Below are 27,456 nucleotides of genomic sequence, written 5' to 3'. Positions count from 1 at the left end.
AATCTAGCCTTCAATATATACATGTCAAATATGTAGATATTTAGGAGATAATTACCAAAATTGCTTGCAGGCAATAGACAACAGTTAAATTGTCAAAAATAAGCCGACAATCACATTTGGTGTATAAATCCATCTACAGTTTTCCAGAGTCAGAAACCGAGCAGGGAATATCACTGCAGACCCCTCACACCCTGGATACAACCTGGTCCAACTTCTCTCCTCTGACAGGCTCTACAGAATAACGTACACCAAATCAACCAGACACAAGAACAGTTTCTTTCCACAGTTCATCACTATGATGAAGATTTAACACCAGTCACATGGTGTCAAGAACAATCCCTGTGCAATAAACTTGTAACACCAAGCACCGTCTTCATCAGTACTAAAACAATTATTATTTACAGTTTAAATATCTGTCAAATAAAAGACAAGCATGCTGTAAACATTGTAGGCTATACAAATTCATATCCACCCGCCTCATGTACGTAGGCAACCTGTCACATTAATCATTCTGTATTTATTCCAGCACCATTTGCACTCTGTACCTTTACACTAATAACTAACTGGAAAACAAGTGATTGTGTTTACTTTGTTTAGCGTTGTTGTTCTTGTATTTAGCTTGTTCTGTGTATATATATTGAGAGCAACAACAAAAGTCAAATGTGTGCACATTCCAAAAAAAAAAAAAAAGAAAACATATTCTAATTTTGATTTGCAATAACCTACTGAATGCTAGGGCTGCACAAATATGGCCAATCAATATTGCGACCACAATCATTCATTGATTTGAAAGAAAAACATATTTATTACACTTTTCTGTCTCAAAATACGACATAAAATCACGTTCACCTGAATTCAAATGAATCCAAACATTTTTTTAAAAAGTACATACTGTAAAACTTCAATTAATAGCCTGGGCTATTATTTGCTTCAACCACTGAATTCATCAGGCGCATATTTGGGACAGGTGTCTATATAGGACAGGCTGTTATGTCCTTTTCCACAAACTGTTTATCAGCAAAAATGGGATCAAATAGTTTATTTGAACCTCTTTTTCATGTCTCTATTGTTTACTATGGCAGTATTACTGTGTTCTTTGGTTCTTATGATTTCAGTAAAATGAACTGAATGATTGAATTGTAGAGAATCTTACCAAGCTAAACATGTATAGTATGTCCATATTGTCAAAACTTTAAACATTCATATTTGTTTGTGTGGCCTAAACAGCTAACCAACTTTAGCAACAGCAGGAAGCCAAAAAACGTGTATAAAAATGATCTGCATGGTAACGGTGCCTCTAATTGAAACAGGCCTTTATTTGTCAAAATTTTTTAGCCACACCAGGCTAATAAAAGGGACTAGGTGCTTAATTGAGACACGGTTATGTTTGAAGTTTTACAGTACATATTGTAAATGTACGCTTAATAAAAAATAAATGTCATTACAGACTGCAACGTAATGAAAACATGTTATTAGACGCACATCTTTAGCCAAATTGAACGTGATTGGATTGATGGTTTCAGTTGGTCTTTGAGAGCTGGTTTGATACATATCGCTTTTTCTTTTTCTTTTCTTTTTTTACAGTGATCATGAGTCAACTCTGAGTCAACATTGGACGCAGTTGTTCCCACGTAAATCTGAAATACTTCAAAACAACAGATGATCATTGATTCATGTATAATTTTGATTTTGACTGTCTGCAGCTGCAGCATTCAGAAAAGTTTTTCACAGTCTGCCGCTGCAGGGTATATGTGCAGCCGCATGACAGCTTTTCAATGCAGAAGCTGCTGTTAGTTTATAAAAAGCTTGATTCGATATGCAGCGGATCGTTTCTATGAGCACCCATTTTACACATCAATATCGCAGTCGATGACATTTTAATTGTGGGAAGCCAAAATAGTGATTAATGATTCACAGTTGCACAGTTAATATTCAATTAATTGTGCAGCCCTATTAAATGCACCATCAATGACTTTACAAACCATGCAAAATATACTTAGTTGTGCAATGTTTTCCTGATACTGGTACTTCCAAAACCAATGTACTTTAGAATTAGGCTATGGTACTATAGGGCCACAATACATTATCCAACCAATGTTCTTTATGATGGTAGATCAGCTACATTACATAATGATTTGGCTAAAACTGAAAAAATGCTGTGTATACTGAGGCTAATTAACAAAGGTGAGAGCTAACAGACCTAAGCAACAGAGTGCAGTAACTTCTACACGTTAAAGTTGTTGCCTTTATACTATTTCATTATACACTGCTGCATCCCTGATCATGAGTCACTAAATTTAAATACCATTAACCCTGCTTTTAGACGCCTTTCAAAAGTATTAAAACCTCTGAACCCTGAGCAAATTGTTTTGACTTCTTTTTGGTAGGAAATGCTCCACAAATTGAAAATAAAAGTAGATTTAGAAAAGGAGGAAAATATTTTTTAATTAACATAATTAAAATTAAGCACTTTTTCCAAGTCTTGTTTGCCTTGTTTATTTATTCTATTTTCTTTTCTTTTTTAGTTCATTTTCTGCCTTTTTATTTATTTATTTTTTTTCTATAAATCTTCTGGTAATTTTTTGCTATCTTTTAGTCATTTCTTCCTTTAATGCTCATTCTAATTTCAATGTTTATAACTAGTACCATAATTACATATTTTAAATTATGTTACAGAATGTTTTAAAAACCTTTTTCAGTACTTTTTTTCCAGCCCTTTTTTAAAAACTTATTTCTTGTTCATTTTTGTGTTCATTGCTTTCTTGAAAGAAATTAAGCCAATTTGCTCAGGTTTCAAAGGGTAACACAACCTCCTCACTGAAATGTGTCAAATGACTACATTGTGTCCGTAGCTGTGCCAGATTCCATCTAACATTTAACAGTTTTTCACTTAGCATCATCCTTGGGAATGAGACCCAGAGCTCCTACTGCTTTCTGTACACAGGTGGCCGGTCCAAGTCGTCTCACTTGTGGCTCTGCATGTCTCTCACTCACACAGCCTCACACTCACGCTCACACACACACACACACACACACACAAACACAGTTTTACACCCGGGCTGCGATATCTCAGCCCACACCAGATGACCAAGTGTTTGGCTGCCTCTTGTTGGCCAGCCTGTGGTTCAGAGATCACAACACAGCTTCCAGACATTAACATGACTCACCCTTCACTGCAGTCACGTGCATGTGAAAAGTGCACACGGCGTACATCCGCACACACAAACACATACACACACGCCTGATGACATGTTGTGGGGATGAGGTCAGTGTGGAGTGGGAGAGATAAAGGTGAAAATGCTTGGTCTGCTTAGTTGTTTGGTAGAGCACATTCATACAAGTGATTGTATCTTTATGAAAATGTGTGTGTTGAACTTAAAGAGGCGTTCTAAGTCTGACCTGCATCTGCATGGATGCCATGTAAGGGAGGTTAAAGATCCGCTAGTAAACAAATACATGTGTCTTGAGAGATGCAGATGTGATTACAAAATGGACTGTAACTCACTCCATTTTGCACAGATCATCATGAAATTTGTTTTGTTACAAACATTGGAAAGTGAACATGATCATGGGTTAATGAACCTCCTGAACACAATCGGACCTGCAAACTGCAAATTTAATGCACTACAGTTGCACAGTTGCCAGGACTGAGGACAGAGACACGGACAGAGAAACAGTCATCTGATGAAACAAACCGTGTGTGTTTCATCAGATGAACACACACAGTTTACTGTGTTTACTGCACCAATGTTGCCATCTCATTGTGACAAGTCACTTTGCCATTTTTTGACATTTGATATTTTGATATTTTCCTAGTAAGATTACCAAACCTGGCATATCACTACCACTAATAATTAACTGACAGATGCATATCAAAGACTGATCACAGGCTTGAATAGCATCGTCACTGGGTCCATGCCCCGTCCATGCCCAGCAGACTCAGGTGCGCCTCACATACAAATTTGGCATACCTTTGGCTATTATAGGCAAGGAAGAAAGTCATGGAACGCACTGGCATACAAAACAATACTAAAACATTTACATTTGCAGAGTCTTCCATGAAGCACATTTAACTCATCCTAACTGAGCTATCTCTACCATTTGGTTTACATATGCTATACTAAAGAGATCCACTAGATGTCGCTGTGCCTTTAAACAGTCTAACTCTTCATTCGCCTCTTACAGGAAGTCAGTAACAAGAAAAATCCCACCACACATGAGGGCTCAGTGTGGTGGGATTTTCAAAGGTCAGCATATTTATTTAACATGTTACAGTTTCAGAGGTCTTACTGAACAGATTGATGTAATTTTATACAAATTATTTAAATCTACTAGGAGTCAAATAATTGTTTAAAATCATGCTCTATCAAACTGTTGATTTGGCCTTTTATAATAAATGTAGTGAAGCTAAGATAATGAAATAAATGATTTTTAAAATCTTTTTTAATGTTATCCATTATATATACGGTGAAGAAATTAAAAAAAACATGTTTCGCCAAACAGTTATATACTCCTATTATGGTAAAAGTAGTGAAGGTAAGCTAATAAATATACATTTTTATGATATAAAAAATGATGAGTATTCACTGTTGTTAATATCATATATCTAATGTTAGTCCATTATATATTTGGTAAAAGAAATGTTATTAAATTATGTTTTTTTTCAACATTTCTAAGGCATTTTCAAAATACTGTAAATATGCTAGAAATATTATTAGTACTTGGAAACTGTGGTCACAAATTGATGTATGTTAGTGTACTGACATATCAACAAATTACTACATATTATATATTACTATATCACTACATATATTACTAACATAACCATGAATGGCCATCTCCACTGTTTGGGTCTGTTGAAAAACAAAAATAACAAAACCCATTTATTTTTGTAATTACAGCGACAAGGACTAAACTCCATTGCTTTTTTCTTGGTAAGGACTTTATATGCACTACTTTTCCATCAGTTCTGTTTTTCATTAAAGAAAAAACAAATACAGGCACCGACTGTTATAAAAACAAAGTCAAATTAACAGTCATTTCATAAAATGCAGCTTAATTTCCATTTCCTTTCACAGATCACAGAAGTGTTCTGTCTTTAGTCTGCCTGTTGGCTAGACCAGGTTTGGATTCACAGATGTAATCAAAGTGAATATGAGGAACTGGTTGAAAGATTTCCGTTGGCAAAAAGAAAGCAGAAAGTGAACACGCAGTGAACCTGAAACCTCAGCAGAAACCAGATGCTCTTCTCATCTCGGCTCAGAGACGTTGTCACAATGTCTGCATCGATATGAAACACTTGCTGGAAACGCTGTCAGAATGTTAAAGACTGACACTGTGTTAATGTTATGATGCTGCTTTGCTGTGTAAATTCTGGTTTCTGATTCACACGTTGTTGTTGCTGACTGAACTGGAAGGCTGCAGAGCTGCTTTCTGTGCTCACTGAAAATGATCAAAATATCTGTATTTTTGTGCTGCGTGAGTTTGAAAACAGAATGATCATTAAATGGATTGAAACATTACGCCAAAACAATTCTGATCGCACTGGAGCATTCCTATATAGAACGCCCTTCAGTATCATTCAGACAAATGTCCTAATGCTCTGTTTCCACTACAAAAATGTCTCTTGGAATTGCAATGTCAGTCAGTCCAGCACTTTGGTCCAGACTAGGGAAGTCAACGGTTTGTCGCCACAAATGTATTTGACCAGTTTCACTTCTCGGTCTAGTAGTGATGCACAGGTCATGTTTTTTTAAAGTCCAACCCAATCCGACCTGTTATGAGAGCCAACCCGTCCCGCCCAACCTGTACACATATGCATTAATCACTGAGCAAAACTCAACCCGAACTCAAGCCCGAACCCAAACTGAAAACCAGAACTGAAAGTTTCTGCTGATAACCTACTAGCTGTTGGCTATATTGTGTGTCATTTCCAGTAAATATAATAACCAAATATATAATATAAAGCGTGTGTTTTCTGTTTCAAAAAGTATAAAGGACAGAAAGACAGAAAGTACTCACCCATCTTTTAAGTGGTTACATCATAAGCTTATGATCTCAGCTGCACAGCTGATAACCTACAAGGTTTGTTTACATGAGCACACAGCTGACAGGTACAGTGATTTTTTCTTTCATGACGTTATAGAGGTTCATATTCAATGGATTGACAGACAGACTCTAGCTTACTGTAATGACTACATTTTTGCAAAGGGAAATATTTAAAAGAGATTTAAATATGTCTGACCTAAGCAGATTTTCCTAGTTAGCTGCGCTGCTAATTACTAGTGGCAATTACCATATTGACCCAACAGCATTGTTGTGGAAATATCCTGCCCACCCTGCAGTCTCCCCACAAGGTCACCCTGGTGAATAAAAACTTATGTTTAAGCTTCAAACGCCCTCTAGTATTGTTAAGTACACTTATGTAATCACTTATCGCTGTTAGCAAAGTTAGCAGTGGCAGTTTGGCTATGCTAGCTAGCTTCTACTAAAAATAATAAGCACAGAAAGACAATTTCTAGTAAATACCAAAAATGAACAAAGATCCAATGTCACACAGGAAGATCCTTCAGCACTGATTGTTATAGAGGGATGGAAAGTTGAGAAAAGAAAAGAAAACCTCTTTGAGGTCAAAAAGACCTGAAATTCACCTTGACTTCTTTCACCGTCTGTTTCTCGTTTTTCGTTTTTTTACCTTTATCTTTCCTACTGCAGCCTGCATAGACTGACTTTATCCCCAAACACACTATCCACACTAACAGCCTTACTTGTAAAATTCCCTGATTGACCAGGACTGCTAGCTAGCTGCCATCCCACCCGATTTACACCACAAAACATTAAAATGTCACCACATATACGTATGTCAACAAATTTTGTATTTTTTACTGAGAAATTAACCCATAAATTACCAGTTGATAGATGTAGAGCTATCTATCAAAAGCAAAATTAACTGAAACTGACATCCAGACTAAGATATCTCAACAGCTATTTGATGGGTTACTGTAAAATTTAGTATATACATTAATGGTCCCCACAGGATGCATCATTATAACTTATGCATCCGTTGACTTTTGATGTGATGCAATTTTGAGCACAGTTTGACGAAAACAAGGATTCTTTTCAAGCAACTTCTTGTCCTGTGTTACATCTTGAAACAGAATTTGCCACCACTATCAAAAAAAAAAATACACTTGATTCAAGAGACGCCACGAGACAAACTGATTCGTTCTGGACGTTTAGTGAAATTATTCCAAGTCCCTTTTTTAATCCATTCAAATTCATCTGTCCCTGCTGTGTTCTTTCAGCTGGTAAAGTATCTGGAGAGCCATTTTCTGTCAAATCACACCAGCAGGAAGCCATGCAAATAAACTGTTTTGTTAATAAAATCCTCAAACAGAGATGTTGTGCTGGTTTAATCAGAAGCAATACAAAACAAAAATTGAAAAAGACTCAGTAGTAGACTGTGGTTTTATAAGATGGAAATTTTTGTAGTGGATATAGGAGCAGAGGAGGCAGACGGAGGACTAGCAAAAAGATTGAAGGCATACACACACTGACACACAAGTCGGAGGACTAGCAGTGAAGTTAAATTGAGGCTGATTGTATTCTCGGCATAGACTTGTCTTTGTCCCTAAGCTCTGTCTAAATATTGAAGCAGATCGTGGTGAAAAGAGCCGGCTATCCAGAGGATTCAACCCAATCTGCATATTCATCACAATTAATTAGGATTCCTCTCTCTGCCATCATTTTTTATCTTTCCTGCTTTATTTCTCGAGAGGCAACTACAAGACAGTGCTGGGGCGGTGATCGGAATCAGTTATGAGGTAGTGGGGGGGGGGAGACACAGACACACACACACACACACACACACACACACACACACACACACCTTCCATCCACATCTCAGACTTGATTCTGTCTGCATCAGATACGCTGAGTGCGACATGAGCAGTGTTCGTCTCTCTGTTGATACAAACTTCCAGCGCTGTCTCTCACTTTGTCTTTTCACTCCTTTGTCTGGGCCGACTGCGTGTTGTGCCTCCGCCAAAGAGGCCGAGAGCGGCCATTGTCTGGTGAGGCATACAAACGAACTGCCGCTCGACAGTCTTCTCGCAAGGCTAACTCTTTTAATTGCTAAAAGAAAAGGAGCAGAGGCGAGAGTCCTCGGGGTGAGAAAGCAGAAAAAGTTTTATGAAATCTGTCTGTGTCATGCGCTAAAGGCCCAAAAAGAAGCATGAAGTTTATGTGCAAGTGGAATAGAAACTGTGGTGTGCAAGTGTGGGATTTTTCTCTGCCAGGTGTTTCCTCAGTTTGAGTTATGGTTGTTATTAGTTAGGAAAACAAAAGTTAGGAAAGTTAGGAAAAAAAAAATATGTGTCAGAAATATGTCACAACTGTAAGTGTATACAGTGTAACTATGTGACCATAGAATGTATACTGGATGATATATAACAGGCTTGGGCTGTATCTCATTTTCACAACAAAAATCCTCAGAAATACTAAAAGTAATACTGTCACAACAAATTTTCTTATTTAACAGAGAAATACAACTGTACTTTTTTAAATTTCAACTTTCTCTCTGCCACAGAAGACTGACAAGGCTTAATTGCTTATTTAACTCATCGTAACACACTTCATTCAAACTCAACAGAAACAAAATAAAACTCACCCAAATTGTCTTGGTTACTCTTGTTAGTAATCTAGTTAGTAAATCCACTGTTCCAACAATCACCAGCTCTGGTTTGGTCCAAATAAATCCTTAATTCATCAAGCTAGATCTAAAAAACATATGTCTCATGGCCTCTCTTTGCCTGCTGGCCACCAGCTGTTTACAGTCCTGTAACTTCTCTCTCCACCACTAGGTGTCGCTGTGTCTTTCAGTGCTTTGAAATTCTCTGGAATCCTAATTCCTATAGTGCTAGTTTTTTTTTTCTTTTAATAGTAAAGATCCACAGCATTTCTCAGGGTTCTTTTTGGAATTTATCGCTGTAGGGCACAGGGTTAAACTTTAAGCATTTCTAGCAATACATGTAATAACAAGGTCGATATACTTTGAGCTAGGGATGTCAGTTTTGGTCAATTTTACTTTAACCCTTTAAAACCTAAGCAGATTAGCTTGTTTTCTTTCAAATACATTGGAGGGCAACTTTAAAAGTGATCACAAAAAGTGATGCAAAAATTAGCAAGAAATTAATAAGAAGCTACAAGAAAATTACTGGCAAGAAAAAAAAGAACTAAGAAAATTGTAAATTAAAAAACAAACACAAAAAACAAAACCAAAAAACTCAAAAAAGTGCTCAAAAAGATGTTTTTTTTCTTTCTTATTAAAATTGTTTTCTTTTTTCCTGTCCTTTTGTTCTGTACCATAATTTTATATAATAAAATAATAATAAATATAATCATATATAATTGCTTATAGTCACTATTACTTACTTAGAAAAAGTAGACTAAGACTGTAGACTAAGAACTGTAAATATAGTTTTCTGGACATTTTTATTATTTCCATGGAACCTTTTACCTTAAATAACCAGTTATCTTTAAGAAAAAAAGAAAAGAAAGCTAAAAGAAGTAAAACACAAGAGTCCTTTCCTTTCAGTTTGGTGCTCCACTGACTCAGTGAGCTTTAGCCCCACTTTTAAAAGTGCTATCCATTTGGAGGTTGTGAAATTTAAATTTTTTATGATGTAAATGTTGCTTTTTATTTTCTATTGCCTCTGCTAACAGACAGGTGTCTGGCTGCGTTAACATGCGGACACATAGTGTCCGCTGCCCGCTCTGCAGTTGCCACTGGTTAGCTACAGCCTTGGCTGCACTGTCACCTGTCACCAGGGGTGGGAGCTAGCAAGCACTTCTTATTCTGCATTTGCCACTGGTGACCCCATCCTGGTGACAGTATGGCTTTGCTGCGGAAATGTGGCAACCTTCCGCGGCTTAATTTCAAGCCACAAAACCCCTTTAGCATTGTAAACTATAAAAGCACAAAATAGAGTAGCTTACTCCCAGGGACTGCCTGGGGGGAAAACCGGAGGGTCGGGACAACGTTTCCACAGCAACATTGCAGGGTAGGATAGCGTAGCGTTACTTACAGCAGAGTTCCCCACACATTCTGCCACGATTTAAACATTTCCTGCCACAAATAAATGTCCCATTTTTGGAGCTAGACCGCTCATTAGGAGCCCTATTGGAATACATCTAACCTATTTCTATCAAACTTTTTAAATTCTCCCAGGACCCTTTAAATGTAGCATTTTCAGTATTTGCTGATTTTACACCTGTAATATTCAAAATATTTATTCTGAGAAGCATTCTACTAACAGTAAAACTGGTCAACTCTGTTACAGACAAATTAGGTCAAAAATGTATGCTCAATAAATGAAATACAATTAAAAATCTTGTTATCCTGAAATAATGTCTCTACATCCATTAATCCAACATTTATTTTCATAAAATACAGAATTTTTGTTTTGGAGTAAAAATATCAACACATTTAGCTAAAAAGCTGACATGACGGTGTGCATATTCTCTAGATGTAAATTCAAAAATGCATCAAATGCTTTGAAATTTCATGTGGTAAGAATGTTAGTTATGACACAGCTTTTGATCGTCCTTGTTCTTATTTTTGTGTGCTATATTTGACAGATCTTGCCAAATGATAACAGTGTTGTGTCCTGTAATGACTTCGCCATCCGGTACCCCCGGTTGATAAAAGTGTTGAAAGATCAGACAAAAATAAGGAGAAAACAGTGAGTGAGTGTGAGACAGATGACAGAAGTTGTCCATTAAGCCAGCCGAGCGGTCCTGGTGTGAATATTGCATTTCCATGTTTACCGCAATTACAGGCCTGTTCACTGGTTCACCTCCTACAGAGGGTAAAAATGGAAGAAGAGAGACACTCCCGTGGGAGGACGAGAATATCGCCCGCCCAGTGTCACTCTCTCTCACACACACACACACACACACACACGCACGCACACACACACACACACACACAAACTGCTGTCACATCTCCAATGTCTCAGTGGTTAAAGGGATCCTAATCTGTGTCTGTGTACTGCAGTGAGCGAGAAGTCACTTTGTCTGGTGTCATCTTAAAATCCCTTGAAGACAAGTAGAAAAATTTGCTGTGGAGATGCTACAATTTAGGTTTTAACGTCTTTGTCTTTGAATAAAATGATTATTATCTTGATAGCACTGACAGGTGAAACTAATAAAACTACATCACCCCATAAACCAGGGATACTCAACTTGCTTTGCTTGTGGTCTACTTTTGAAAAATCAAAGGAGGCCAGGGACTAGTCGCAGCAGCCCCATACATGTTTCTAGGATTTTAGAACATTTCTCAGATTTAGAACATTTCTAGGATTTTAGCACATTTTTAGGATTAAAGGACATTTCTCGGATTTTTGGATGTTTCAAGAAGTTAATGGCGTTTCCCATAATGTTGGGACATTTCTCGGATTTTCTGACATTTGTAGGATTTGGGGATTTTGGGGGGATTTTAGGATATTTCTATGGCTTGAAGACATTTGTAGGATTTTAGAACGTTTCTTGGACTGAACGACATTTGTAGGATTTTAGAATATTTCTCGGATTTTTGGACATTTCTCGGATTTTTGGACATTTCTCGGATTTTAGGACAATAGGTACTTAGTTAGGACCTCTATCGTGTGGGGGATCCTTCACTGGTACCTACTTTGATAAACAAGCTCTATTTTGATGCTGTTTTATGCACTCTGGCACCTTATATAGTTTAAAGTACTCAAACAATTCCCAGTGTGAATCACTTTATTTTTATTGCAAATTAGAAAATGGTTGGAGGGCCACCCAGCACCTTATTAAGGGCCGGATATGTCATGAGGGCCAAAAGTTGAGTATCACTGGTATAAACTATTCTCTTTGTTCTAGTAGAAGAGAGTTTCAGACTCCATCTGTGTCTGTCTGTTCAGCGCGCTTCATCAGATTTCTTCCTCTACTGAATAAGGACTGTCTGACAAGGCTGACTCCTACACAAAGATTGCGTGCAGTGGGGCGGCGGAGTAAACATAATCAACATATTTATTGTCCCTGAAAAAGCAAGAAAGTCGTGGACACTGACATGCAACATCCAACTAATGTGGCTGTGCCACGGGAGACTGCTGGGGTCAAAGGTCAGTCAGCAGCCGACTTTGAACCACGGGCCAAAAAAATAACCTCTCCACTGCTGCTAATCTCATCTAATGATGTCCCTGTGGGCTGACAGGCCTTATGCTAACCTTAGTGTCATTACGATGCTCTACTTTCCTTACTTTTACTCTTTATTGTGACAGAATGAATGTTTCGTGCCATTAGATCTCAGGAAAAGCATTTATTTTCCCCACATCTACTCACAGCATTATTTATTTATCATTTCCAATGCGGACATAAAGTATGACTTCATGTACCACAGAAACGCAAAGACCCCATGATGTACTTAGACTTTTGTTTTCTATAGTTCAATATTCCTATCTCCACTTACTGTGCTCATAAAGTCCAGATTAAAATCAAGGGTGTCTCCAACTTTAGATCGACCTATCTGATGAGCTGAGGATGTTAAATGTGTACCATCATTTCAGATTAGCACTTCAGCTCATTTCTATACAGTAGCTTTCATGTAATTATCTTTTTAATTATCTTTGACCTTGCTTTCATGGCGGTTTCCTTGCTGTCACTGACTTTTTGCCGTTTGTGTGTCAAAGTAATTTTCACTTGCTTGTAAAAATAATTGTGCAGCTGAATTTGCTCTGTAATCACCGATTACTGTTGTTATTGTTGTCATAGAGGCTGTGTGTTAGTGAGGTGTTGGGCCAACTTCCAGAACAGCTTAATGCTCCTTGGCATCGACTTTCCAAGTGTCTGAAACACTACTGGAGGGATGGAACCAGACATGTGTTTTCGTTCAAGTGACAAAGACTTGACTCGACCAAAGAATTGAATGATGTTGTTCTACAGCTACAAAGGCAGCAGAGGGGGAGGGTTGGTTGGATGGCTCAACAAAACGTCAGGCCATGGCTGCACTCCATTTGGCCGTGATGGTGTGCTGTTTGCTAGGTAGCAGTAAGGGCAGGGAAACACTGCTTGAATGACAAGCTCTCAATCATATGATTAGCAAACCACAGCAGGTGGTAAAAATAACTTCAATCTTTTTGCAGCTTGTAAGTGTTGGCATAGAACCTTTTCTACGTTTGGCTTGACCGCAGCATGCAAGGCCAGCACTGTAATCATGAATTGGCTGTCCATGAATCAATGAGTTGTGAAGTAACACCACTGGTTGTGATGTATTGGTGTTTCCCTATTCGCTATTGCTCTTTCAAAATGAATTGGTGTTGACAGCAGGCCTCCAGGAAGTGCTGACGGCTTTGAAGCAAATTTTCATGGTGGCCAAACAGTGGAATTACAACTCTTGAGTCTGTAATGTGATGCCATTGGGCCCTGAAATACTTTTTCACATTGACTTCATTTGGAAAGAGATGCCTGTAAATCAGTGGATTTTTTTTTTTAGCACCCCACCCCCCCCCCCAACATGATTCAATTCACAAATTGAATTTAATCCTTTTAGATATTTGAAAACTCTAGAAAAGCTGTAAGATCAAATAATTTTATCCTCACTGAAGTTAGCAGAGAACTAAACCTGAAGTAGACTTGGCCACCAACATTCTCCAGTGCACTGGCTATATGGGCCCAGTGACGCAAAAGCAGTGCTGATCATCTGGGTTATTTCATATCACAAAAATAGAGCCTTTTTGGCTTTGTATGCCACTGAGCAACTTTCGTAGGAATGCGTCCCTCCTCCAATGCTGTATCCAGGTCATTTAATACATCTGACAGTCTTGTAATCCTGATTTATGTAATCCCAATTTCCTGATTTTATGTAGGCTAACCAGTTAAGCATGAAAACAATGTGGAATTAGCAAGATAGCTAGATAGCTTATAAAAATGTTAATACTTAATGCTTCATCCACCGCTCTTGTCACAGTGTAAGAAAACACAATGCTATCATCAGATGAGTGATAACTTTGTTCAGCCCATTTTCTGTAAGTACTGTAATATTAGCGTAAAAGGATGGTGAAATGGGCAAGCTAGCTAGCTAGCTAACTTGCCAGTCAAAATAGCAGTTTTTAATGAAAAAAAAAAAGAATATCACGTCATTGAGGAACAGCCTTGTCTGCATGGTACAAGCCTTAATATATATTTCAACGTTATTGACCACTACGTGTTACAATGTCAGACACCACTGTTACAAGGAGAAAATGCAAATAAGACGAAATTGATGAGAATATTACGTATTACAATGTTGGAACAGGCACTGCCACAATGACAAAATTCTCCTCTTTGAGTCGTTTAGAAGTCAACAATTTGCACCAGGATGTTTTGCTATAATAACTAGATTTATTAGCAGGACTTGGCAACGATAATGGCTAATGGCTGCGCAGCCTCCACCAGACACATGGGGACTGGACTGCAACAGCAGGGCCAGCGCTGGAAGAGCAAAAATCCATGAATCTGCAACTTCCTGTTTCAAATTTAAAGTCCTTGTTTTAAATTCAAGCCCTCTAGCTTTACATACCTGTTCAGCCATCACTAGGTTATCACCTCATCTTGTTGTTCTTTGCCATGACAATTATCTTTCTTTTAAGCAACTATTTATTTGAACCTAGTCCCTACAACATTTTGGTGCCTAAACCAACTGTAACTATTGCTGTGTCAGATCAGAAGATTTTATTTTTGGAACTGATTAGCAACAGTTTTAGAAGGCAGATATAAATGATATCATCCTGCTAAAATCATCATACTCAAAAACTGTTATGTGTTGCTCTGGAGGACAAATGCAAATGATTTCTTGATGATTAGTTGGAAGGACTCTTTGGATGGAACATTTTACACCATCTTCCAAACATATTCCTTCATTCTGATAGTAGTAGCGCTGTATAACACTTTGCTCTGTAATCTTTCATAGGTTTTGATGACATCTGGCAACTGTGAAGATCATGTCATATGATTTATGTTTTCATGAAGAAGCATCTGCTTTTTTTTATGTTTCTTCACTCTTTTATTCTGGTCTGTCCTTTCATATGCCACCTGTCTGTACATTATGGGATGTGAAGTTATCTTGGAACTGGCTGAATACCTGAATGAACATCCTCTGACACCCAGTGAAGAATGTTTGACTTCACATGTCAACAGGAAAGCTTTAACATCTCATGTGACAAGCCCCCAGGTCTAAAGGCAGAATATGAAGCAACAGTCCTAATGGTTCAGACAAAACAACACGGGGCGGATGTGGCAGACTGTGAGCACTTCTTACTGTAAGATGTTTTCAGTTTGACATGACCAAAGCTCAAACCACATTTTGCCACTGGGAGCAACAAACAGGGCTTGTGCTGCAGTGATGTAGCCAGAGCCAGACCCAAGGGTGGAAGTAATAAATTTCAATTACTGGCTTTTTTTTTCTCTCCGTGAACTTGAAGTTTGTAATCTTGCTCCTAGGTATGTTTTGACCAAAGTATTTTTCTTTGCTACATTTTAAATTGCTTGCAGGCTTTCCATACACATCATTAACAAGCCAGCTGCAATCACATTGAATCAATAGTGCTGATTCCAATTATGGTTGTTTATTCGGTTTATTTTGCATATTTTTTTGAAACTCAGCCCTGGTTTCCTTTTTAAATTGTGCGGTTAATATCGACCTTGTATTCCCAGAGTGAAATCTTTTCAAGAACCAAACTGCCATGTTTTTGAGATGACAAAAATGCTGTTTTGAGTGTGTTGTGACGGTTCTTAAGTTGTCCTTAACTGACAGAACAATCATCTAATCCTTTAAGTAGAGTCAAAACAGAAATCTGGAACATTTGTTTAATTAAATTAGTTTAATCTGAACTCCACTGATTACCGTATACACATTTAAGTGTGTTTACAGGTCTTGAAGAGTAGAGAGCAAATTATGATATGCCTCATCACTTCATTTCAGCTGGTGTTAACCTAACATTACATTAACTATGAGGAGTCAAGACTCTGCAATAACTCAAATCATGTTACTAGCATTAACCACTTACTTACTTAATCCTCTTTTTTTCCTTTGGACCATAAGGCTGCAATGAGATCTTTAACATTTTGTCTTTGGCAATATGCTGCATCTCTTCCTATACTAGCTTCATCTTGTCCAGTACAACCACCAACAAGCAGGGCCATTTCAAGCTTTTTGGGGGCCCTGTGCAAAACAATGTTTGGCCCCCTGTTTAAATTTACTTATGAATACACACCTAATATGCATCTTATTCCATATTTACGTAAGACCAATGTCTTACACATTTTTTTTTTATTTTTAATTTTAATTTGATTTGTTTCACTTCACTACATTTGTGATTTTACTGCACTGTGCCTCTTGGATGCCTAATGCTTACAGTCTGGTCCTTGGCAACTACGTTTTTTTAAAAACGCTGCCTCACCTGAGCGCTGTGGGGTCACACTCCCATAAATGTCCTGAACACAGAAAATGAGCAGAATATAAGACTATACTGCAAGAGGTCAGAGTCTCTACGGATAAATACACCTCAAAACATATCTAGCAAGTCATAACTGATGATCAAGAGGGATTACTTTTGTATGAGTCTATGTATTGTTCATTAGAAAATCCTGCTTTGACAGGGTTTTCCAAACGTTCAGTTATTTGTGGTGGCCCACCACAATTAAAACATCAATGCAGTGATTTTATATTTTTGGAGCTGGACTATTCATTGTGAGGGCTACTATATATACGGTGTGATTATTAATTGCAGTGCATATTTAAGAACAGTCTGAAGAAGTGCAGGTAGCTCGAAACATCACTTCTGTGAGTATCTCAATAAAAAGCTACAAGGGGAGCTGAAGTGTGCAGACCTTCCTCTGTACAGTGCGTACTCTTGGCACAGATGGAGCAGCAGAATGTCAGACACAGTGACAGTGAAAATTATTGTGTTCGGTGGAAAAGTTTGCTCTCACTCGCTGCAACAGCTGCTTCTCTATCAGTCTGATCAACTCTGACCAGATTGATTGATCAATTATAGCCCCCCCTCCACAAACTGTTTCTGAGGAAAAAGAAGTCATGAAGAACTCTGCCTGTGCTGCCTTCATGGACACGCAAAAACATCCACATTTAGACAGGGGACACAGAATGATTATGCCATGTCCACATGGCGACGGAGGCGATCTATTTCTTTGTTTAAAAAAAGTTTTCTGTAAACACGGAATCATCTCAAAAAAATTTGTGTGTCCACACAAAACCACTGAAAATGCTGTAGTATATATACCCAGCCTGCAAGTGGCGCTGTAACGTTGCCACTGAAATACAGCATAAACAGAGAATAAGACATGGAACATGCGCATAAAACTTGTGCAATGTAAACAAACATGACGAAGAAGAAGATGGCAGAGAATACAAATCGTGCTAGAAAGGAGACATTTGTGTGGACTGACAACGAGGTAGAACTTCTGCTTCAAGTCACAGTTGACTACAAGATGACCAAACTGCAGGAGAATGTTGACTGGGAGTCCTGCCAGTCCAAATATAGCGATATAATGGACACATTTCAGGCGCAGTATCTGAGGCACCGGACAGACAATTTCCGATTTCCCTCAGGATGTTAACAGCATAACAAAAGCCCAGGTCACCGCTAAGGTAAAGAACATCTGAGGCAAATACAGGCAGGCGGTGGACACTGGGTAACGCAGTGGCCAAGGACGTGTGGTGCTCTTGTTTTTCAACTGTGTGAAGAGATCTGGGGTGGGTCAGCTGCTACGCGCTCCCTCGATGCTGGCCTCGAGATGGGGTACCTGGAAGAATCGCCTTCCAGACAAAGCTCATCTCTGACTTTGGAGCTTTCTACTGATTTGCCACACTCCATCGACTCCTGCGAAAGTCTGCTTCCTGCAGTTGTAAAGCAGTGCAGGTACTTAACGGGCTTGATAAAGTTGTCCCACCAACTGCTGGTTCTGACCGGTCTTACCCAAAACTTTCTCCCAGGTGCCCTTCTGGTTGTTTTCCATGGTGGATTTAAGAACATGTGGCATATGCCGTTCTCCATGTCCACTTGTTTATGACGGTGGTAGTAGAAAAGATAAAGATTTTGCTGTAAAAGCCATGTCTCAGTAGCTTCTGCAGCACAAACACAACACTGTAATCCGCCATTGTTGTTGTTGTTGTTGGTGGTGGTGGGGTTAGCATGCAGGTTAAGGGAGAGGTGGGGCTATGGCATCATTGGTTCAGGAAAGATGTGTATGGGTTGTAAACACGGAAACACAAGGGTGGCGTCTTCAGATTTGTTCACTCTGGGACCCGGTTTCAAAAATTAGCATATTCGGGCTCCCAAAACACTGGTTCCGTGTGGACAAAACGTCCATACGATAAAAAACGTTTGCGGATACACCTCAACTCATCTCCGTGTGGACATGGCCTAAGACCCATAAAACTGACCGAATTAAGAGAGGGGAAAACTGTCCAAATTTAGAGCAGGGACACAGAATGATTAAGACCCACAAGAATGTCTAATATAAGAGAGAGGACACAGAGTGATTAAGACTCACAAAACTGTCCAAATTTAGAGAGGGGACACAGAATGATCAAAAATTGGGATAGGGACACAAGATACCAACACACAAAGATTCAAACTCTGATACACTTGTAGTATATCTTCAACATAACAATAAAAACATAGTCTGTCACTGGTCCCTGTCAAGAGACACATGCCATACTGCCATACATACTGATAATAATAATGCAACTAATTTCTCTTCAGAGATGTTAAGTCTTCTGTGGCATGCTCCTCATCTCTGCGCAGTTTGTGGCTACATTAGCCGCTACTAGCATAACACACCCGAGAGTCCGACAGAACTGTAAGGTCAAGTTGCATTGTGGGTAACGTTGTGTTTTCAGAGGGAAAAGGCATATGTGGAATAAAAAAAATATGAAATGTGTAATTTTGGGTATGCAATACCAAATCTGTGGAGTACTCTAAAGTATGTTTTCAATAACTACATCTCACTCTGGTATATTTTGACGGTCAATATTTAGAAGTTTAGATCCAATAACATTTCACCAAAGCGTCACTTCTACCGGAGTGGGACATTTTGGAAGTGTAGCCGATGCTCTTTCCACCCCTGCACACCAAATAACACTTGGACGGCTCCAACCTCACAGTGTGCTTCCAGTAAAGGAACTGGTGGTACCAGCCGCTTTCCAGTTCGCTCATACACACACACACGCAGTGTCAAACCACAACACACTCGCCTTGCCAGGAAGGGGTCAAATTAATGGCTGACTTTGCAGCTCTCGGGCAGACGCTCAAACACACAAATACACACTCACAGTCGCACACACACACATAGAATCATTTCCATTCCACTTCTCCCCCTTCTCCGCCCTTCCGCTCACTGCCACCCTCTGCTTTTTTTTCCCTCGTCCTCTCTCTAATTTGCATAATATACTCTCTCCCTCTGAAGCTCAAGATGCGCACACACGCACACACACACACACACACACACACACACAAACACACACACACTCACACACACACACACACACACACACACAGAGAGAGCTGACAGATGGCACCACTGGCTTCAGACACAGCACAGAGCGGGAATGTGAGGGGAATGAAGGGAAGAGGAGAATGTTCTGGTAAAATAAACACATACACACACACTCACGCAATAATACCATAATTATCCTGGGCACTGGCCTTGGCACTAACCTGGGGAAAACCCTGATGTGCCAACTCACTGCACCCGATGACCTACCAAAACCAGCAGGGGAGGAACACACTGTCACACACAAACACACACACACATATACCCATGCACAGGCTTTTTTATGCAAAGACATGCATGCATATACAAAGTCAGTGGAGGAGAAAGGAAATCTTGTGTACACAGGCAAAATAAACTCATCTGCCTCATCCGTGCTTCCTAATCAATCTCCTTCCTTTTCTGTCGTCACCTGTTCTATCTACAATTTTTTCAGTTGACGGGGTGGTGATGGTGGTTAGAGCGTGTCTATGCTGTCGGGCTGAGTTATCCTCGTAAAGCTCTGGGCCTGATTATCCTGCGATGACTCATCCAGGGAGAGAGAGAGAGTGAGAGAGAGAGAGAGAGAGAGAGAGAGAGGTGAACTCAGTGCACAAGAACCCAACAACCAGGCCACTGGTTACATAGCTATAAACAGAGAGGGAGAACTTAGAACTGGGCCTTGAAAGCCATCAATCCCCCAGCCCCAGCCATGTGAGAGCTCAACTAGAACGAGGACAAACAAGTTCTTCGTTGCACCAGACATGCGCATTAACAGGCAGACGTATATCGTTAAATCTGCTTCTTCTCAGTTTGTTTATCATAGCCATGCAAGATGGGCTCCCTGGTTATTGGAGCTGGTGTTCCCAACAAGAGTCTCACCAAGTGGTACATGTCAGTTCATATAATTAACTGTTTGAAACCTGGGCAAATTGGCTTGATTTCTTTCAAAAACAAGGGATGAAGGCAATGAAAAACTAAAGAAGAAATGATCCAAAAATTAACAAAAAAAATTATCTTATTGATTTAAAAAAAAAAAAAAAACAATACTCAACCAAGCATGTAACAAACATGAAAGTAAAAAAAAACAAGGAAATAACATCAAAAAATGCTTAAAAATATAACGATTCTGTAAAATAATTTAAATGATAATCTGAAATATATTTCTTGACAAAATGTGCCTTTTCTTTTTTTACTAACCTAATCTTCTAAATCTATGAATTTCTTTCAATTTATGGGACATTACCCGTTTTTCCCATGTTTTTGAAAGAAATCAAATAATTGAATCTTTGTGCATGAGGATATGTAGAGTACTTTAATGTGTTGATGATTCTGTCTTTTGAACAGCAAACAATCTATATTCATAAATACCTACCCACCTATCTTTCCATCCATCCATCCATCACTCAATTTTGCTCAAGGTCCAAAGGGGTGAATGTTTGTGAAAGGTGTCTGAATGTAGCACAAGAAATATGATGTCAATCCAGGTTTCAAAGGGTTAACTTGCTAATGTAGTCAGTAATCACAGAGAGAGAGAGCGAAATAACAAAAACAACAGGCTGTCATGGACAGATCTGCAGCCGACAGGCTTTGTTGATGCCGCGAGAGCTGCGGTCGTCGGGATAAAGTTGCATAACATGTCCCACACAAAGGGAGGGGGGTGACATTTAGGAACGGCCAATGGGGGGTCCAGAGTGGCGACAAATGCAGGTTGACATGCACACACATGCCTTTGGACACACTATTCTCCACAAAAGCATTCACATTGTTTAGTTAACCCTTTGAAACCTGAGCAAATTGGCTTGATTTATTTCAAAAAATGGGAAAAGAGGATAGAGCAACAGAAGAAGAAATGACCAAAAATGAGCAAGAAATAAGTCAAAAGTACAAGAAAATAACCTGTAAATTTGTAGAAAAAAAACGGGAGAGAAATAAAACAACAAAAAAATGAAAGTTGTAAAAGCATACATGCAAACAAGACTTGGAAAAATAGCATAAAAAATGAAAATGAAAATGAAATTTCCCCTAGCCAATTTTCTAAATCTGTCAGTTTCTTGCAATTTGTAGAACATTTCTTAAAAAGTTGCTTATTACCTTTTTTCTCATCTTTTTGAAAGAAGTCAAACGAAATTGCTCGGGGTTCAAAGGTGTAATGACTTGTGAAAGGTGTTTGAAAGCAGCACAGGAAAAATTATGTCGATCTGGGTTTCACAGGGTTAAGTTCCTCTACTTAACTTTAATTCTACAAACTTGTGCTAATATTCCTGGAGAATCTCACTTTAGTGCACATTCAATTTCCCATTCAAGCTCTAAGGCCTCTTGCATTTTAGCTGAGTTTATTGAGTGGGTTGTATGCACACTTCCCACTCATTCACATGACACATTCACGGCGTATAGACTCACAAACATATGCAAACACCCGTGAGACTGTGGAACCATTTTCAGCAGTCAAAGTTTTCTCTTATTTAACTTTATAGGCTTGGAGCGTTGTTGCAAAGTTCTGTGCTTTCTCTTGATGAGGTTCTTATGTTTTACTCAAATATTATTTCCCATAGGATCACTCGTACTGCTGGCTAAGTTTTTCTCTACCAGTGTAGTGTTTGCTCTATCTGAGCTGAATATTTCAGAAGGCCTCCCAACTTATGGACATGAAAACATACACTCCTCCCCCCCCCTCCACACCCACACACACACACACACACCTACACCTACACACACACACACACACATATATCTGTTGAGTCTGATTGAAAGGGACTGGGCGGCGTTCTCACAGCACTAACTGTCACCACAGTGAGAGGTCAAACAGAAACAGTAACACAGCTTATATAAGTCACAATAACAGGAGCGGGGGGGGTCGGGGGGGGGTTGCGTGTGAGTCTGAGTGTAGATAGACTTTCAGAGCAAAACTGATTTCATGTTAGTTTCTCAATATTTTTTTCAGTAATCCCTGAAAGCAGTGTGCTTGCTGTTCCTAGACACTCAGACTGCTTTACCCATAACTTTTTTCACATCTTCTATACTCAAAGATCATAATCTCGCTGTACCTTTGCGCATTTGTACCAATTTTAAAAAGAGGACAAACATTTTTGAACACATTTGTGGAAACAGTGTCTGAGATTCAAGGCTCTGGGTGGACCTGACAGGTGTGAGAAGATCTGAGGTGGTGTGGTGTGCTACTGGTACAGGAAATTTTTCACCTTTTTTCTCAAGCCAACAAAGCATTACTTGCCGGTAGCTATTTTAGCCATTCGTCTCTTTATAAAATTTGTTTTTTTTAGAAAGACCTTTGTCAATAGACTTGTATTTTACTCCGAATGTTGTAGGTAGCCAGCTAGGCTATCTAGCTAAAAGATAGTTAGGTCAGCTCTCCAACTTCCACTCAAAATGTGGAAAGCAGCCAGCTAGCCTATCAAGCTTCCTATCAAGAAGTGGAAGATTGTTATATTGTTATTTTAGCTTTACAACTTCCACTCAAAAAGTGGAAGGTAGCCAGTTAGGCGCATGTGTGATTGTGTGATCATATCTGATTCTGCTCTTATGAATTTGAGCCTGTTACTTGCAGACTAAGTAGCGCTCAGATTAGTTTTGCACTCTCTTAAATCTTTTGTCATAAGTCATCATCAGCTCCCCCACATACTGTGTCCATCCCACATTAAAAAAGGAGGGGGGTCTAGCTAATATTAGCTGTCCCTCCTTTATGAGTCCAGCTGTGATCAGTGGTGTACTGGTAGTTGATGTGGTGGGTGTACCCAGGAGGAAGTGGGTATATTCTTCTATGTATTCCAATGGCTTTTTGGACAGAAAAAGAGGAAGGTACAGCCCATACACCCTCCACTAAACCACTGACTGTGATGACAGCAAATGACCAGACTGTCAAAAATCATAGCAACAGATAGTCGTGTAACCATAGCAGCCTACCATACTCTGTGATAAAACCCACGACAAGCAAGAAACATCTGGAGTGGAGTAACACAGGGTTGCTGAAAAGGCTGCTAAGATTTGCCAGCTAGTTAACTGTGTGTGGTTGTTGGAATTGTGATGAAATGTTGGTGCTGGCTCGCACAGATATTGCACCTATCAAATAACCAGCACTAACACGGACCAAATCTTCATTTCTCCTAAATGGTGTGCTGTTACTGCATAAAAATGAATAAAACTTCAATATCGTCTTCCACAATTACAAATATGATCAAATACATCAAGGATATATTTACTATATATACAAACTTATTACTAAAAAAAGTATTATTGAAGTAGTGAAAAACATCAATCCAGTGAAATGACTTTATTACCACTTCTCATCTAAACTGGTGGACTAAAGGTTTTTTCAGACACATTCCCATGACCGCATTACTACACTCCTAAACTCATTATTTCCAATGGCTTGCACCGCACCACCACAACTTTTCAATGCATGCAGCGAGCCCAGCTCAAATTGCGTTGCTTGTCCAAAAGGGCATTATTAATAAAGGCAACCAATTAGTGAAATAAGTGTCTTGATGAATCACCTTCAATCCAGTTTTTAAAAAGACTGTCTTGAACTACACTTAAAACTTAAACAAAAAAAAGTTTAGGGGTTGATCACTATGGAAAGTGATATCCAAGATATGAAACTGAATAGGAAGGACAGACAGGAGATTAAAAATCTCAGCTTGATTTAAGAGACCCAGATTTGGGTTGCAGGAAAGGTGTTATGAAAGGACCAAAAAAACAGGATCTAGAAAGTCTGAGATTGATTCAGAGAGAAAGTTTTCATGGGAGGGATAGAGGGTGTACCGTCACATCACGTCAAAAGGACAGAAGGCCAACAGAGGCAAGAGAGGACGAGGTGTATGAGAGACTGAGAGAGTGAGTAAGAGAGGCAGGGAGGGTGATTTTCTATAAGCAGAAGCTAAAGAGGTCAGACTGCTAGTTTCTGGGTCAGAGCACATTAAACAAGCAGCCGCACTGAGCCGTTGTCCTCGGCCCCGTGGCGACGCAGCAATGTGGATGGGCTTCTACCAACTGTGACCACACATTAGGCACTTACTGCGAGCCATACAGGCACCGCTCAGGGCGTCAACACATAAAGTTGCCCTTTATTCTAATCCACAGCATAAAGGGACACACATAGAAATACATCTAAGAAGCCGGCAGCCAGCAGTGGGGTGTGCATGTGTGTGTGTGTGTGTGTGTGTGTGTGAGAGAGAGAGAGCTGCCTGGCATGAATGTTAACCTCAACTCTCATCAGTAATGGTCCCAGGAACACAGCTGAAGGCGTAAACATGAGGAGGTAACACATACAGGACATGGTATGGAATATATATGACACAAGAGTGATTTGCAAGTTGTCAGCGGGGCTTACTGCATGAAGAAGTTTATTTTCAGGTCACATTCCAAAGGTTGGTTAGCCTTTGACTAGTCTGAGGGGCATGTTGGAACATGAAGTTAGCCCGATCATGCTAAAAGGATGATGAACATGCAGGAAGGAATAATATGTTGAAGGTTCTACAAAATGCTCTTGATGATTTTAAGGGGTATTTTGAAGATTAAGTATTGCAATATGAAGGAGATAAGTAGAACCTGTGAGAGACAGATATAAAAAAAGAAAGCTGAAAGAGGGTCGGGATATCATGACTTTTAGTTCCAAGTCTGGCTCAAGTTCCAATAATGGATTCTGCAGTTCCTAATAAAGCAACCTGATCATGTGCATGTTTTTGTCAGACCATCCCGAACTGGCACACTCTAGGCCTCATTAGTATTGCAGGCTGAAAATATTAGTCACCTAGCTAATGTTCTCAAACTCTACAAAACTGCAGGTGTTATCCAACTGTCATAATAGTCGTCCCACAGACCAGACTGAAAACAAAGGGCGACCGTGAATTTTCAGTTATGGCCTCTGCTTATATGAGCTTAATTCTCTTATCTACATTTACTCATTTATTTGTGCAATTATATTTTTGTACTTGCATCCCCATCTGTTCATATAAAGTGCATACAACATAATTGGCAAAATTTCACTCCCAAACTGCCTTAGGTTGGACTTACAGTTCTCAGAAGACACTAATAAACATGTCTGCTGGTCTACAAAGAGATAGATGTTATGGGTAATCATAGGTCACAGAGGACTGATGCCTACATCTATGAAGCTTAAATACATAGTGCAAACCTGTGCAGCAAGGACAATGACTGGTTAAGACAAGTAAGTAGTACTTGAATACTTGTAAAAAAAAAAAAAAAAAAAAGGTAGGTAAGGTAAAAGACTCAGGTTCCATGTCAATTCAACATCTGCCAGGTAAGCTAACACATCAGTAGCAGCTAACATGCAACACTCTGCGTTAAACACATTGGTAAATGTTAGGTAACATTAGCCATGTGATTGCAGCAGCTAGCCCTGCCATTGTGTGTGTGTGTGTGTGTGCGTGCAGGTAGTTTGTCATCAACCTCACTTGGCACAGAGCTCACACTCCTGCAGCAGTAGTCACATTATAAACAGAGAGAGAATGACAGCGGGGCAAGGAGGCGCTGAGCGGAGTAAAACACTGTACGCAGCTCTACAATAAAATAAGATTTTACCTCTTTAAAAAAGTAAAGACAAAAAATACAGAAGTCATTTGTTGAGGGCTGGGCAGTGATTGCTCTATACATTGAATGAATACTGACATCCAAATTAAGAACCAATGGCCATCCCTACTAGTTGAGCTAACTTCCTGCAGGGAGTTTAAAATAAAAATATCAACACATAAACCTTTGTCACATGCAGAGGCATGTTTCTACATTCAGCAGATTTTCAAATCATCAGGTTACATTGGCAGCAAGTAATCTCAGTTACTTCTGAATACCTTCACAACCAGAATTCCTCGAATGTGGCATCAGCACATGTTTTGCAGAATTATTGACTCCTTACACTCAGTTACCATCTTCAGTCTGACATTGACTACAGCTACATGGATATGAATAACCCGTTTATGAGACTTACCCTGGCTATGATCGTATTTGGGATATGGTGTTTACATGAGCACAGAGAAATCGGGTTTTTCACATTCCACATGTACACCTCAGTTTCTTTCAGAGTTCTCCAGCTAGCATATATTCAGGTTTCTCATAAACAAAATATGGTGTTTACGTGCTCAGCACATCAACTGAATACTCCAAAAACAAGATCATAAACAAGTTATTAATGTCCATGTAAACATGCTGATCGTCTCCTCTCTACAGATTTCCATTGGGTAGGGGGATTCCATTTTCCATAACCAACCAAACATACTGGTTTTGTCTAGGTTTTCTGAGTGAAGCAGAGCAAAGTAAAAAAACCAAAAAACTATGATGTTGGACGATACTGAGAGGACATGACAATTTAAGCAGCCTCAACAGCAACGTAGCACTCACCATTGTTGTTATAACTCCTTATTAGTTCAAGTGCACCGCTTGACATCAGCGCAACGCGGGTGTTAGTCCACTGAGTTGCGCTGTTGGCTAATTGTCCACCAACAGTGCTCCTTCAATAAATTTTGTTTTCAACCAAGAACCCTATGTTTCTTGCTTTATTGTGACATGAAGAACCCTTCATGTCAAAACGCCCAACAAATCAGTCAATTTACTGGGCTGAGCAGATTCAAAAGTCTGGGCCCAAGCAAGTATATGTTCAGACCAAACTGGCCGGTGAGTGAGGATCCACTTTAGAATGAGGATTCTTAAAATGTTTAATTGACTCAAGGTCCACTTACTTGTTTTTTTCTGGATCTTTCAGCTGTATCACATGGTGTTCATCAGTGGATGGGGTTTTCTCTGAGTTGTCATGGAGTTGGATCTGAGGACATACAAGGTCAGTAGCTGTTATGGTTTTATTCATACAGCACTTTTAGAACTTTTATTCCATATTGGTTTTAAAGTTCAGTCTTGACATGGAAATAACAGTTCAAT

General features: G+C 39.2%; 1 protein-coding gene across 2 annotated transcripts in view; it reads right to left on the bottom strand.

The window, feature by feature from the left end:
* e2f3 (E2F transcription factor 3) overlaps positions 1-27,456 on the bottom strand; it is a 102,811-nt gene that overhangs the window by 50,069 nt on the left and 25,286 nt on the right. For both annotated transcript variants that reach the window (XR_006106770.1, XR_006106769.1), the window contains one exon: positions 27,261-27,343. The gene's annotated coding sequence lies outside the window, so the exon portion shown is untranslated. The remainder of the gene's footprint in view (positions 1-27,260; positions 27,344-27,456) is intronic.

This window comes from Plectropomus leopardus, chromosome 18 (genome assembly GCF_008729295.1).
Source record: "Plectropomus leopardus isolate mb chromosome 18, YSFRI_Pleo_2.0, whole genome shotgun sequence".
NCBI lineage: Eukaryota > Metazoa > Chordata > Actinopteri > Perciformes > Serranidae > Plectropomus > Plectropomus leopardus.
The sequence above is the reverse complement of the archived record's forward strand: the minus strand, read 5'-3'. Positions and strand labels throughout refer to the sequence as shown.